Genomic DNA, 16225 nt, shown 5'->3' on the forward strand with positions numbered 1-16225 from the left:
CCATGTGCAAGGTGCATTGCAGCTGCAGCTCAACAAAAATGTGCCATGTCATGGGAAGGGTACCCTCCAGATACAGGTCAACCCAATGCTGCCATGCCATGTGTAGGGTGCACTCCAGCTGCAGCTCAAACCAATGCTGCCATGCCATTGGCATGGTGCCCTCCTTCCAGCTGCAGATCAACCCAATAGTGCCATGTCATGTGCAGGGTGATCTCCATCCAGATGCAGCAAAACCCAATGCTGCCATGCCATATGCCGGGTGCCCTCCAGATGCTGCTCAACCCAATATTGTCATGCCATGGGCATTGTGAACTCCATCCAGATGCAGCTCAAACTAAGGCTGCCATGACATGTGCAAGGTGCCTTCCATCAAACTGCAGGTCAGTCCAATGCTGCCATGCCATTTGCAGGATGCTCTCCAGATGCAGATCGACCCAATGCTGTCTTGCCTTGTTCAGGGTGTCATCCAGATGCAGCTCAACCCAATGCTGCCATGCCATGTTCAGGGTGCCCTCCAGATTCAGGTCAACACAATGCTGCCATAAATAGTGCAGGGTGCCATGCACATGCAGCTCAATCCAATGCTGCCATGCCATGCGCAGGGTGCCCTCCATCCAGCTGCAGCTCGGCGTAATGCTACCATGCTGTGTGCAGGGTACCCGCCCTTTGCAGCTCAACCCAATGCTGCCGTGCCATGTGTATGGTGCCATCAAGCTGCAGCTCAATCCAATGCTGCTATGCCATGTGCAGGGTGCCCTCCGGATGTTGCTCAACCTACTGTTACCATGCCATGGACATTATGAACTCCACCCAGATGCAGCTCAAACCAGGGCTTTTATGCCATGTGCAGGGTGCCTTCCATCAAGCTGCAGGTCAGTCCAATGCTGCCATGCCAAGCGAAGGGTGCCCTCCAGATACAGGTCAACACAATGCTGCCGTGACTAGAGCAGGGTGCCCTCCCTTTGAAGCTCAATCCAATGCTGCCATAGCATGTGCAGGGTGCCCTACCTCTGCAGATTAACCCAATACTGCCATGGCATGTACAGGGTGCCCTCCGTCTGCAGCAAAACCAATGATGCCATGTCATTTGCAGGGTGCCCTCCATCCAGCTGCAGCTCAACCAAACGCTCCCATGCCATGTGCAGGGAGCCCTCCAGTGGCAGAACAACCCAATGCTGCCATGCCATGTGCAGGGTGCCTTCCATCCAGCTGCAGCTCAATCCAATGCTTCCATGCCACGTTCAGGGTACCCTCCTTCTACAGCTCAACGCAATGCTACCAGGCCATGTGCAGGGTGCCCTCCAGCTGCAGCTCCACCCAATGCTGCTTTGCCATATGCAGGGTGCCACACCCAGGTGCATCTCATCCCAATGCTGCCATGCCATGTGCGGGGTGCCCTCCATCCAGCTTCAGCTCAGCCTAAGGCTGCCATGCCATGTGCACTGTGCCCTCCAGTTGCAGCTCAACCCAATGCTGCCACAGGTTGAGAGCCTGTGGGTTAGGATTAGAGATGGGACTAATAAAGGTCAGCTGGTATTAGGGGTATACTACAGGCCACCTGATCAAGGGGAGGCTGCTGATGAGGCTTTCTTGCTCCAGATGCGTGAGGCGTCTGGCTCACGGGCTCTTGTCCTGGTGGGGGACTTCAACCATCCTGACATCTGTTGGGAAAACCACACGGCGAGCTGCAAGAGCTCCAGAAGGCTCTTGGAATCCATTGATGATAGCTTTCTGGTTCAGGTATTGGACAGACCGACCAGAGGTCAAGCGTTGCTGGACCTGCTGCTCACCAACGCTGAGGAGATCATCAAAGGCGTCAAGGTTGGAGGCTGCCTGGGCTCCAGCGATCATGCCCTGGTTGAGTTTGTGATCTCAAGCGATGTGGGCCTGGCAAAGAGCAGGACCAGGATGCTCAACTTTAGAAGAGCAGACTTCAAGCTACTCAATGGAATGCTGGCCAAGATCCCCTGGCGCGCTGCCCTCAAAGATAAGGACGTTGAGGAGAGCTGGCTACTGTTCAAGGATGCCCTCCTGGCAGCACAAGAGGTCTCCATTCCCCTGATTAAGAAAGTGGGCAGGAGAGGTAGAAAACCGGCATGGCTCAGCAAGGACCTGCTAAGAGAACTGAGGGTGAAGAAAGGGGTGTACAAGCTCTGGAAACAAGGCTGTGTCACCCGGGAAGAATACAGGGATGCCGTCCGAACTTGCAGATGTGGGATCAGGAAAGCCAAGGCGCAGGCAGAACTGAACTTGGCGAGGGATGTGAAAAACAATAAGAAAACCTTCTACAGGTACATTGGCCAGAAGAGACAGGCCAAAATGGGCGTACCTACTCTGGTAAATTCAAAAGGAGAAATGGCTTCAACAGATGAAGAGAAAGCTGAGGTGCTGAATGAGTTCTTCACCTCGGTCTTCACTGGTGGCCAGGATTCTAGTCTTTTTCACGTCCCTAAGTCTTGCACCCCCATACCTCCATGTGGGGACCAAGGAGGTAAATCCCTCCCCACTGTAAGGGTAGAGCAAGTCCGAGAGTGCCTCCTTAGACTGAATGAGTATAAGTCTATGGGGCCAGATGGCGTGCATCCCAGGGTCCTGAAGGAGCTGGCTGAGGTGGTTGCTGAGCCGCTCTCCATCATATTTGAGAAGTCGTGGCTGTCAGGTGAGGTCCCGGATGATTGGAGGAAGGGTCACGTCACTCCCATTTACAAGAAGGGGAGCAGGGACGACCCGGGTAACTACAGGCCGGTGAGTCTCACCTCTGTGCCTGGGAAGATTATGGAACAGATCCTCCTGGACAACATGCTTGATCACATAAAGAACAAGCATGTGATCCGAGACAGCCAGCACGGCTTCACCAGGGGAAGGTCATGCTTAACTAATCTTGTGGCCTTCTATGATGGAGTGACGGCGTTGGTGGATGAAGGGAAGGCGACCGATGTCATTTACCTGGACCTGAGCAAGGCCTTTGACATGGTCCCCCATCACATCCTCATCTCCAAATTGGAGGGAGGTGGATTTGATGGGTGGACAACTAGATGGATAAGCAATTGGTTGAAAGGCCGCAGACAGAGGGTGGTGGTCAATGGCTCTATGTCCAGGTGGAGGCCGGTAACGAGCGGCGTCCCTCAAGGGTCTGTCTTGGGACCGGTGCTCTTTAACATCTTTATTAATGACATCGATGAGGGAATGGAGTGCACCCTCAGCAAGTTTGCTGATGACACCAAGCTGAGTGGTGCAGTTGATACGGTGGAGGGAACAGATGCCATTCAGAGGGACCTTGACAGGCTGGAAAGCTGGGCTCGGGTGAACCTAATGAGGTTCAACACGGCAAAGTGCAAGGTTTTGCACTTGGGCCGGAAGAACCCCAGGCACCTGTACAGGCTGGGAGGAGTTGTCCTTGAGAGCAGCTCGGCTGAAAAAGACCTAGGGGTCCTGATAGATGAGAAACTTAACATGAGCCAGCAGTGCGCTCTGGCAGCCCAGAAAGCAAATGGGATCCTGGGCTCCATCAGGAGAGGGGTAGTCAGCAGGGATAGGGAGGTGATCGTCCCTCTCTACTCTGCTCTTGTGAGGCCCCATCTGGAGTACTGTGTCCAGGTGTGGAGCCCTCAGTACAAAAAAGATATGGAAATTTTGGAAAGGGTCCAGAGGAGGGCCACAAAGATGATCAGGGGGCTGGAGCACCTCCCCTATGAGGACAGGCTGAGGGAGTTGGGTTTGTTCAGCCTGGAGAAGAGAAGGTTGCAGGGTGACCTCATTGCAGCCTTTCAGTACCTGAAGGGAACTTACTCCCAGGAGGGGAGTAAACTCTTCGAAAGGGCTGATAATAGCAGGACTAGGGGAAATGGTTTTAAGTTGAAGGAGGGAAGATTTAGGTTGGATGTTAGGGGTAAGTTCTTTACTAGAAGGGTGGTTAGGTCCTGGAACAGGCTGCCCAGTGAGGTTGTGGATGCCCCGTCCTTGGAGGTGTTCAAGACCAGGTTGGACGGGGCCCTGGGCAACCTGATCTAGTAAATGTGTATGTTTGGTGGCCCTGCTAGGCAGGGGGGTTGGAACTACATGATCCTTGAGGTCCCTTCCAACCCGGGTAATTCTGTGTGATTCTGTGATTCTGTGTGATTCTGCCATTTCTTGTGTAGGATTCCCTCCATCAACATGCAGCTCAACCCAATGCTGCCATGCCATGTGCAGGGTGACCTCCCTTTGGAGCTCAGCCCAATGCTACTATGCCATGTGCAGGGTGAACTCCATGCAGCTGCTGCTCAGCCTAATACTGCTATGCCATTTGCAGGATGCCTTCCAGTTGCAGCTCTGCCCAATGATGCCATGCCATGTGCAGGGTGCCCTACCTCTGCACCTCAACCCAATGCTGCCGTGCCATGTGCAGGGTGCTCTCCAGATGCTGCTCAACCTACTGTTTCCATTCCATGGTCATTGTGAACTGCATCCAGATGCAGCTCAAACCAAGGCTATTATGCCATGTGCAAGTTGCCCTCCATCCAGCAGTTCTTCCTAAAGCTGCCGTGCCATGTTCAGGGTGCCATCGATGCAGCTCAAGCTCAACCCAATGCTGCCATGTGATGGGCAGGGTGCCCTCCAGGTGCAGCTCAATCCAATGCTGCTATGCCATGTGCAGGGTGCCCTCCATCCAGATGCAGCTCAACCCAATGCTGCCATGCGATGGGCACTGTGCCTTCCAGCTGCAGCTCAACCCAGTGCTGCCATGCCATGTGCATGGTAACCTCCATCAACATGCAGCTCAACCCAATGCTGCCATGCCATTTTCAGGGTGCCCTCCAGATGCAGGTCAACCCAATGCTGCCATAACTAGTGCAGGATGTCATGCACATGCAGCTCAATCCAATGCTGCCATGCCATTGGTAGGGTGCCATCCTTCGAGTGGCAACTCAGCCTAATACTGCCATGCCATGGGCAGGGTGCCCTCCCATTGCAGCTCAACCCAATGCTGCCATGCCATGTGCAGGGTACCCTCCATCCAGCTGCAGCTCGTCATAATGCTGCCATGCCGTGTGCAGGGTGCCTGCCTTCTGCACCTCAACCCAGTGCTGTCATGCCATGTGCAGGTTGCCGTCCATCAACATGCAGCTCAACCCAAAGCTGCCATGCCATGTGCAGGGTGCCCTCCAGATGCTGCTCAACCTACTGTTGCCATGCCATGGACATCATGAACTTCATCCAGATGCAGCTCAAACCAAGGCTTTTATGCCATGTGCAGGGTGCCTTCCATCAAGCTGCAGGTCAGTCTAATGCTGCCATACCATGTGCAGTGTGCCCTCCCTTCTGCAGCTCAACTCAATGTTGCCATGCCATATTCAGGGTGCTTTCCAGCTGCAGCTCAACTCAAAACTGCTATGCTGTGGGTAGGCTGCCCTCCTGAAGCTCAACAAAATGCTGCCATGCCATGTGCAGGGTGCCCTCCATCCAGCTACATCTCAGCCCCATGATGCTGTTACAGTGTGCTTTAAATAGTAGTAGCTATCTAGTACAAAGACTACTTTGGTCTCTTGTGTGTGTGATAAAAGCAGAGATGAGACAAACGTCCCATTTCTTCTGCAAAGGCTCAAGATAGAAAGGGATAAAAAAAAATTTGTATAAAAATATAACTGCAGATTTCCCCTTCTTAGAAGGACCTCCCACTGACTATATCATTATCCGTCTCATGTAGGATATTGGATTCAGGATCTATAGCAGTGAGCTGTGTTAGTATTGAATCTCATTTGATGTAATAAACCTTCCTTCTCCCTTACCTGCTTGGTCTTTCCAGTCCTTTTCATATGGTTGTAGCCCCCCCATAGTTCTGACCATAGAAGGATGCATAATTCACTGCCCTCTCTGTGGCAACATGGGGACCTACATGTGCTATAGGAAATGCAGATGTTTGTTTTGCAAATACAGCTCCTTCTTCCCCCCCATTATGCACGTATGTCGTATGGCCCATTTTATATGTTTGCTATTTGCTTGCTGTTGTTCTCCATAGGTGGACCCATTTACAGTGAACTTTTTCATCAATAAATATTTCTATTGAGCAGACTTAAGATCTGGAATTATTTCAGGGTTTTTTTTAGTGTACGAAATACAGGTTTGGAAATAAGCTCTCTCAAAATGGGAGGGAAGAAAACGGGGGAAAGGATTTAATCTGTAGTGGAAAAGTGCATCACGAATGGTTGTCAGTGGACATTTTCAAGGCTGTAGGAAAAGGAGGACGTTAAAGCAGAGAGTAGAGTTTCAAATCTTGCAGAATTAACTGTGTAGCAAAATCAGTGCTTCAGGAAGAGGGAGCTTTCAGAACCTGTCTTTAATTTTCACATGGGAGCTTTTCTTGCAGGATGCGATGAGGGCTGGCGTGTCTCTTGGAATGTATACGGATAGCAAACTCGGTGTCTATGGGCTCCAATTTCCCCAAAAGAATTTAAATAAACCTTTCTCAAGCCAATCCGAGCTAACAGTACAGTAAGAAAATGTGCTCTGTGTCTATATGGAGCTTGGAAAAAATGGAATTTTTCTCTGATGTGTCAGGCAAAGCTGGCTTCAGTGAGTGTGCAGATGTGAGATTTTGCTTCAAGAACTGGAAAAGACTGAGGCTTGACTGCAGGCAGTAGGCAAACCAGCAACCCTTTTCAGTTTGTTTTAAGCATATGATGTGTGTAGGTCTGAAGGATATTAAGTTGATAAGAATTTTATGGCAATGGGGTGCCTGGTGAGTTCTGGGTTCTAGCTGCAGAAAGAGCTGTATTGTGAATGCAACTCCCAGTTTTACAGCAGAGGCTCCATGAGATCAAGCCAGAAGGAATGTCCTCACCAGAAGCCAATTAAAGCCTGTTGTAACGAGGAGATCCAAAGATATTATATTAATCTGTAAAGTATGGTAACTAATGGAGCAACTTGAAGATAATATGCCGTGGCCATGGGAATTAGGGTAGCCAAATCCTCTACATCAATGCCATCAATATACACCAAGAGAGGTTCTAAAATTCACCTGCCTCTGCTGTAGGTTACCGACTCAGAGGAAGCAATGAAAACTTGGATCCCAGTAATTTCCAGCACAGTTTTTCAGACCATTGAAGTACTATTATTCCTACTCGAGGAGGTTTGTGGACAAAAGCACCAAATCCCATCCCCAAACACAGTAATTGTATTTTGAGTGCCTCCTTCAGTCTCTTATCAATCCCTTTGCCTTCATAAGGGGTGTGCATTTCTTGATCCTGAAAGATGCAGTGTCTCCTAAAGCACTGCCCAGCTGTGCCAGGCAGTGGGAAAGGTGAGAACTGTTGTTTTGAATTGTAAAATCACCCTATTCATAATGCATGAAAAGACCTGTGCCACCGCATAGTGTTTCAGTCCTCCTGCAGCTCTGGAAAATTGGACAACTTCATAGTCTTTTATGAAAATATAATGTATCTTTGCTGCCTTTTGAGTAGTAAATTATGAATTTGAAAGTGACAAATATTAGCAAGCTGCCTTTATTGCTAACAAAACCAAAAGAGAAAAGGAGTCTGCAGAGCCTTTGGCAGAATGTTTAATAACTTTTGTGATTACTGTTTCCCAGAGGTGATGTGTATAATATGTACTTTTCCTCTTTCATTTTATCAAAACACTTATGCTGGAGACCACTGTTGTGTCTCTGCATTCCTGAACTTCTTTGTCAATTAAGGGTTATAGAGGTTTGAGCAAGCACAGTAAAAGCAAAGCTGTGAAGGCTTCAACATCCTTTAAAAGAGAATTGCACTACTTCAGCTTGGCCCAAAATTATGTAAATAAGCAGTAAGGTGCTGAAAGTCTGCAGTAGTAGAGCAGCTGTGACAGAAACATTTTGCAGATGGATGGTGAATAATAGTAGATCATGTCAAAACAGACTCCATCTTCGGGGTATTCAGGTAGAAGAAAATTCATTTTCGCTGATGGCTTTGGTATCTTGACATAGAGACATTCATAGGATTTTATATACAAATTGATTGTTGAATAAAATTTCAAGAGATAGCATTCTTAACTTCAAGTATAAAAGCAATATTTTTGGACTTAGCACACAGAGTGCAGTTGTAGTTGATGTGAAGGAAGAACAGAGGATGGGCAGCAGCATGTGTGCTCCTGGGACAAGCACTCAAGGAGCTCGCCAAGGCTGTGGTTCTCAAGTCAGTGATAACAGGATGAGGTTGCAAGATACATTTAGGATGATATCATGCAAACAAGGAACATTTCTTTTGAATGAAAACACCAGAGCTGGAGTGAAAGCTGAGTTCCCACTGAACTAAGGAATGGGTCCCACAGCTTCTAGACTGAATTACATCTATTTCTTTGCATCTGTTTTTGTAAATGCAGAAAGAACTGCTCAGAATGGTTTAACATCAAGGAACCAATGCTGCAGACTGTTATCCATGCTTGGATGAATGCTGGTCAAGGATACGGATCAAATCACCAGCAACCATCTACTCTGCAAGGCCAAAGCCAACCATAAAGAACAGCTGCGCTATGGAGAAAAGGAGGAGTTTTCATCCTTTCATCAAGCTATCAGTTACAGAACACAAATGCAATTTAAGTAAGTATTAAAAGAGTGATCCTAACTTTTGGCATTGGTAAATAGCTCAGCTAAAGCAGTGCACATTTGCTGTTATTACGTAGGTTTGCTGCGAGGTGGGTTCTAGACAGCATCTGGATCCAAAACTGGTTGGTTCCTTGTAACAAAGCTCAAGCTACAGTCAGACAAACGTATTGAAACCTAGTATGAGCTTTGCTGCCTGCAGTTTGGGGTGGGCTGTCTCCAGTTTCACTTCTCTTTAATATATGGAAAAGTATTCAAACTCTGAGTGTTGCTTTGAGGGTAATCTTCACCATTCCTAAAGACATCTCAAGTGCATTGAAGCACCTACACTTCCTGGTCTCCAGCTTGCTCCCTCTTTACTCTCATCCTGGCTTCTCTCCAGTCATGGCTTTGTACTGCACTTCATAGCACCTCCGAGTGAGAAAATGTATTCTAGCTTCCATCCTAAATCTGACTTCATCACCCTTTTTTTCCCCCTAAACTTCAGTTTTTTTCTGTTTTGGTTCTTGGGTTCCCTTAAACATATAGGAAGATAAGTGGAACATGTTGTCAGTCTAAAGGTTTTCTGCTCTTGGGTAAGGTGATACAGTTTTGCCCACTGACAACTTGTCTTATTGGTAACCTCATAGTTTGTGTAATCAGAAAGCATAGTATTAGCTTCACAGACTCAAAGCAGAGAACAGATGCCTGAGAAAGGGAGGTGGAAAGTCACTTGAACTGTTTTTATTACCGGCTGTAGAAAGCCCAGGAAGGTTCCAAATTTGGAGATGGGAAGTAAGACATGATGCTATTTTTATTTGCCTGCTGTCCTGAGAATAGAACAACCAGTGGAATGATGCCCCAAAGTCATTTCTGGTACAGATGTACTTATGTTGTTAAGATCTACTAAAAGCCTGGATTTTCAGTGCTTAAGTTCAATTGAAAATATGCCTAGGGACTCAAACTGCACAGACTTGCTGAGAAGTTTGTTTTGAGGGAACTTCTTCGTGGGATGCTCTCTCATGGAGCAACCCCCAAAATATCTCATAATTTTAGGGCAAGGAATTGCTCTAAGTCATCACAGAAGCTCTTCGGCAGCACAGTTTGGTGCTGGTGATAAAATACACGTAGCTTTTTCATCTTGAAATATTTGGTATTTTAAAAAAGAAGACAGTGTTATTTACTTCCCCCTTTGTCCCCCCCAATGGATGGTGTTGCTTATGTGCTGTTGGCAGATGGGATGTGGATCATTTTAATTAGATTTTATTGGACTGTTATACGGCCCATAATTGTGATCATTACTCATTTTCACTGTGGTTCAGACAGATCCTCTATTTAGACATGATGATATTTTGATGAGACAAGCCCCATGTAACTTGTTATGTTCGGGGCCAGTAGCCAAAGCAGTGGAATTGGGTGTTTTCACACCATAAAAATTAGAGTAGATTAATAAAGGACATAATGGTCAATTTGTGTTTCTAATTGTGCTCAGACTGCGTATGCTAATGAGCAGAGTGTCTCCTTGGGCTGCTGGGTTCTGCTGCAGGCTTTTGCAGCCAAAGGAAGGGAAATGTGGCAAGGGGACAGGGGTTAGAAGCAAGGTCTGAGCTGCGAATGGATCCATGATCCAACAGATGCTTTTGTGAGGCTGTGTCCTTTTCTCTGATAGGACTGTCTGCTTACCTCCACCCCATGGTCTCCTTATTGCTTGGTGATCAGAATCAGCTTTCGTCTCCTGGCTATCCAGAAGCACAACTGGCATTTTGGATGTAATACTTCTGGAGTATGGAGCTGCCTCTCCTTTTGTGCCCTGAGGAACGCTGGTCATACATTGGCAGGGATCATGGTTCAAGGATGTTGGAAGAAAGATGTAGGTTTTGACATCTTCTGACCTCAACTACACTGTGTTTGCAGATGTTTGTGTTGGAGAGTTGAAAGTATTGGGGACTGTGGGCTTTGGGGTGCAATATTAGCAGCAGCTGATGCACAGATGTTAACTGAACTGCAAATATCTCCATCCCAGTAACAAAATGGTGAATATAGTTCAGTAAAGCAATCAGCCACCTCCCTCCAGCTGCCTGGTTTGTCTGTAGAGCCTTTCTCTACTTTTACTTTATCTGTCTCCTCCTCCTTTTAAACAGGGGATGAAACAAAGCAGAATATTCCAACAAATGGATACAGCTGACTTAAAGATCACTTTATTAGCCATTATGCTCTTGTTTATGGTCAATGATTGTCATACGCTTGAAAAATAAGTAGTGCTCCAAATAAAATGCTTCCTGTGAAGAGTCAGTTAGAAACTCAGTCGCTTCGTTCTGCCTAGTGGTAAATATTCTAATTTATTAATAAAATGCCTTTTTTTTCCTTCTTGGAATTGGATGAGCTCACCCTAGAACACTGTTTTTCTCTTTCATTTAGTTCTAATAGACTCCAAATCAATGTTACTGTATAGGATGAGAGAACCTTTCCTAACAAGAGAATTAGAGTCACTAAATTCTGGTGTGAATTTTCACAGAATGAAAGCGTACTAAAATGGATGAAACATCATGTTTCATTTTCTCATGCTGATTTTTCAAGTGAATAATTGCGAGCCATGATTAATGTCACCCCAGAAATCTGGCATGCTTATTTGTGAACATATTAATGAGTCTAGTTTTATTATTATTCAACCAACTCTAATGCCTCAGTGTGAGCCTTACATTTCCCAGTGTTTCTATCCTTATCCTTACAGAACTTTTTTTCTTCTCATTGGTTTTGCAATCCAGATTTTAAAGGCAGTAACTTTTGGCTTTTCAGGACTTTTAACAGTCCCCTTTGTGCTGATGGTGCTATGGCAGAAACTGCTTTCCTTGTGCCATTTAATCTTAATGTATATATGTGGGATAGGCAAAATAATTACACTAAGAGCGCTGGATGAATCTTTTATTTGGTTCTTAAATGCTCAGATAAAGAACATTACTCATTAAAACTGAATCTGTTGGGTGGAAAATTCATGCACATTTTCGCTGCAAACCAACCAGGAAGCCTTTCCGAGTTGAATGTTTTAGGGGAATGAAACATGCATTGGTTTTGCCCTTTGGTGTGTATACAGTTTGAATAGACAGTGATGTTTTTGTTCTCTTATCTCAAATACATGTTGGGAATCGGAAGGGTAGAGCAAAGGGGAACAAAGGTGATGTAAAAATACAAAATAATTAGTCACACTCTATGGAGATGCGAACTTTGGATTCTTCAGCTTGGAAAAGGAATCTCTGCTGTGATAGAAGTGAATAAAAGCCTGAGCTGCCAGGAGGAAACATGTAGGGAGAACCTGATCATTGCATTTCTCACAAGAGAAAATGAAAGACATCATAATGATTTATCAGGTTGCAAATTTAATATAAACAAAAGATGATACTTTTTTCATATGACATATGGTTATATTAAGGAGCTGTTTGCCATGCAGTAATGGGAGATGGAAGTTTGCCTGGGTTCCGGTATCCTGATACATGGGAATAATGTTACCACTAGATACTGAATATGTTGTTACGTATCTTGCTAAGGCTGCTTGACTTGCTCCTACTTTTTGTTTTTCCCAGGCTGGCTGCTGGTTGGAGGAAGGTCACAGAATCAGATGGGCTTTTAGCTGCCCCATTTCTGTCATTAATTGTAATGATTTCAGGAGGGATGTGAAAAGGATCCCCCAAGGCCTGACAGCTCATTGATTTCCCCATCAGTGTACCAAAGGGTCCAAGAAGCAGTTATCTTGGAGGTTAACACCTTCAGGACTGCACTTGCTGCCACCTGGATGAGTTTGTTCCAGCAAAGCCCCGCTGAGGTCTTTGAGAAATACTTGCATGCAAGTCGCTGCAAAATCTGAGTTCATTTCTGCATTGCCAAGGATGAAAAGGGGAGCATGTCTCAGAATGGCAGAGAGGAAGGTAAGGAAGAGGGGACTGTCAGCAGCAAGAAAAGTCCTGCTTTACCTACCGAGAACAAATCGGACTAGGAAATATCTGGCAGAGTTCACAATAATTCAGACATTGTCCCAGACCTTAATTGCTGGCACAGGCAACCGTGTCCCTGGTAGGAGGGAGGTGGATCATGTCTGTGTGCTCCATCTACTGCCTGCAGAGACGGGAACATTCCAGGCCAGGTGTTGCTGAGCATTGCTCTTGTCTAGCAGCAAGATAAGTTTAATTAAAGGGCTAATTATTCCCATTCTGGAACGGACCTATTCGTTGTACTTGCAATTGCTTTCTAACTCTCTTCCTCTGGTGTTCATGAATTATACATTTATCTTCCATTGTCACATTACTGACTTGTTTTGCTTAAGTCTTTGGTGTGTGTGAAAATTGGAAACAAAGGGAATTGGCGAGACTTGAGTTTAGGTGATACTTCATTGTAATGACATTTGTCAGCACAAAAAGGCACTTCATGCTGGCTTTCTAACTTTCTTGTGCAATAGGTATTTTACAGTTGTGGTAACGAAGGGCTCCTATCAGTGGGGAATTGGACCCAGATGTTTGTGTTCTGCTACAACTGTTAAGAGCATCAGGCAAAACTTTTCTTCCAGTTCAACAAGGAGTAACCCACTGATGTCCAAAGAGCTGCTGGATTTACTTCAGGAAGGCAGTCCACTGGAATATGTCTGATTTGAAGTGTTATTCTTTTACATTCAGTTTAAAGTCTTTAATGTAACCTATGCTTGCTTTCTTTGGCTCCGCGGGTCATGCAGAGCTTTGAATCTTTGCACTACTAGTAGCAGATGATAGTTTTCTCTGCCAAAATGTTACAGACTTGCTCATTAAGATGCTGTGTTCTTGTGGGTTACCTTCCTTTTGACCTTTTTGGACCTTACTCAAAAACAGCCAGTCTGGGTGAAACATTGGTTTAGAGCCGTACCTTCCTCCTCACTCTTTGGAAACCTGCTGTCCTTTTGTAGGGTCCACAGAAAGGATGGTCATAGATCACCCTGTTGACAGTGCAGAGCTATTTGTTGGAAACAGGAGTAATTCAAGTCAAATCTATTCTGAAAAATGAGCAGCTTAATTGCATTTTCACTCTTCTCTTTTCTACCATACAGTGAGGACTTTGGTTTCTGCACGTCCTGGAGGACTGGAAAGAGAGAGGGAATCTTCCTGTGCCTAGTTTTGTACCTATGACATCTTACATTAAACATAAATGACTATTTTTATCTAGAGCAGGAATTTTATTTCATGTCTTTTTAGGCCTTTTGTCAGTTAAAGCTTTGAACCAGGTCAAACCTACATGTGAGATTTTTCTCCCTCCACGTAGCCAAACTTCAAAAGACATGTTACTCACCCCATTTTAGTGTTCAAGGCTTGCATTAATTAACCACGAAAGGCATCTTCCATTCCTTTTCCTTTCTTTCTTTTCCCTGGAAGCAGTTTTTATCTTAATCATGGAGCCAGGAGAACCATCACTAGGATGGATAAGGATATACACACAGTGTCGGTAACCTGAATATAATCTCTGAATATTCCATGACTCTGTAATGTCTGTCATGCTGGGATTGAGCCCTGGTGCTGATGAACTGCCTAGGGCACTGTGTTGCAAATGCATTCTTTCACAAGATAAAGCAAAGCGGAGAAAACCATATAATGAATTCCAGTCATGTAACATTATGGACTAAGCAGAAGTGCCACTCCTTTACTAGGATAGTTGTAAGAAGACATTTTTGAAACCACATAGCTCAAATGATAGCAGCCACCAGCCAAAACCCCAAAATATTTCTGCATATGAAACAGGCGCATGTGGAATACATGGAAAAGCTACGGACTGGTTTATAAACTATATTTGTAGAAAGACCATGAAATTGGAAAGTGATAGCATTGCAAAATATACTGCAAATATAGTTTTGTCAGAAAAACTAGAGGGAGGATTTGGATCTGAGTGTTGATCAGAAGAGCCACAGTGTGGGCAATTCTGCACAGCAATCTCTTCTCATATTTAATGCCATGGAAGGGAACAAGGGACATTCAGTGTCCTTTGTGAACAGACAGGATCTGCTCATTGACTCCGCTGTTAGTCCTTTTTCCCCTTACACAAGAGGAAAACTTGCAAGTACCCAAATTTTTTGCTAACTACTGAGGACAAAAGGGGATAAAAATAATCTGCAATCTCTTGAAACCTATGCAAGCTATCTAGGATATACAGCACTGTGACAGGGCATAACTAAGCTCTGAGATCTCCTATCTAAGTTTTCAATGTAAATACGTCTAACATGCATCCCATAAGTACAATTGAAGGCTGGAGAGAGATAAAACCCCAAACCACAATTAAACATTTTTGCACCACGGGAAGACTGGAAGATGTAAAATGGTGGCAGTGGGGCTCAGACTTGGCAGTATTTATGTGAGGAGACATTGATTTGTTTCAGCTTGTGTTTTGAAAATACGGTGTTTCAGCAGAGGTTTATTGTTGATGCATTTGTTGTGAAACCAAAGAAAACGTACATGAAGTTCTTGTCAAAACCGTCATGGGAAGGAAAAGGGCAGCCAAAAGTGGAGGAATGGGCGTTCAGGGGCTTGTCAGAGAAGTCAGATGTATTTGAATGTATGGGTCCGAGAGAATCCACCCAAAGGTGAATTTCAGACCTGTGGGTTTGAAGGAACAAGGTGAGAATCTGAAAAATCAGCATGGGTTTATGAAGGGCAAATCATGCTTGAGCAGCACAGCTGCCTTTGGTTAAGAAATAACTGTATGGGTATAGCACAGGACAAAGCGGCCCATCTTATTTGTGGAACTATAACCATAGCCTAATGTTGGCAACAGTATGGAGCAGCAGGTGGGATCAGAGGGCCCTTCCAACCATCATTTCCTAGATTTTGTGGGTTGCTGAGCTGAAGCAAACGAGGAGCTGTGAAAACATTTGTATGACTTGGTATGGTACTCAGCTATTCAGTGCCATGAGGAGCTATTAGCTTTGGGAAGAGTTCTAGTATATACATTTCTGTAAGAAGAGAGGTTTGTTCCAAACATTCATAGGAAAAACCAACCTTCTTTACTTGAATGCGGTCAGAGAAAGTTTATAATCAGGAAAGAAACCTGGCCTGTCATGGGTCAGCAAGGACCAAAAGCTAGGAACCCAGATTATTTATATTACCAGTGTCTTAAAATAATTTAAACTTCAGTCAGTTTTCAAAGCTTCCAAAAACATTAATCCACAACAATGTAGAACTCAGAGATCTCCAGCTTTCATTTCCACAGCCTGTGCCACTCAGGCTGAGCTGGGTGCAGAGAGGCCAGGGTGTGAGCAGGATGGATAAATGCTGCCCTTATCCACGCATCAGATCCTGCATGTAGAAATCCTTTGTATTCGTTATTCATGAATGCAATATGGCATGAGGATCCATGATCTTTATGGACAATGAATTCTGAACTCCCTGGGAGAGGAGAATATTTGCCTGTAGAAACCCGAGTCCAAGAACTGAACGTGCCCAGCTGGGGAAAGCACACACAGAAATAGTCTCTTGTTTCTGGCTGCTGCTCATACAGGCAGATCACTTATTTACCTCATCTAAATATTTGACCTTTATGCTTTTTGGAAATTGTATTTTTTATTCTTTTCTTCTTAATTATGTGGAAGGAGCACCTCCTTTCAGTGCTCTGATGGACTTCTCTATAAATAGCCCCTCACCTCCCAGAACTTCACAATGAAACCTTCAGCAAAGTCAGCATCCTGAG

The sequence above is a fragment of the Coturnix japonica genome, chromosome 37 (assembly GCF_054131305.1).
Source record: "Coturnix japonica strain WE chromosome 37, WE-NBRP24, whole genome shotgun sequence".
NCBI lineage: Eukaryota > Metazoa > Chordata > Aves > Galliformes > Phasianidae > Coturnix > Coturnix japonica.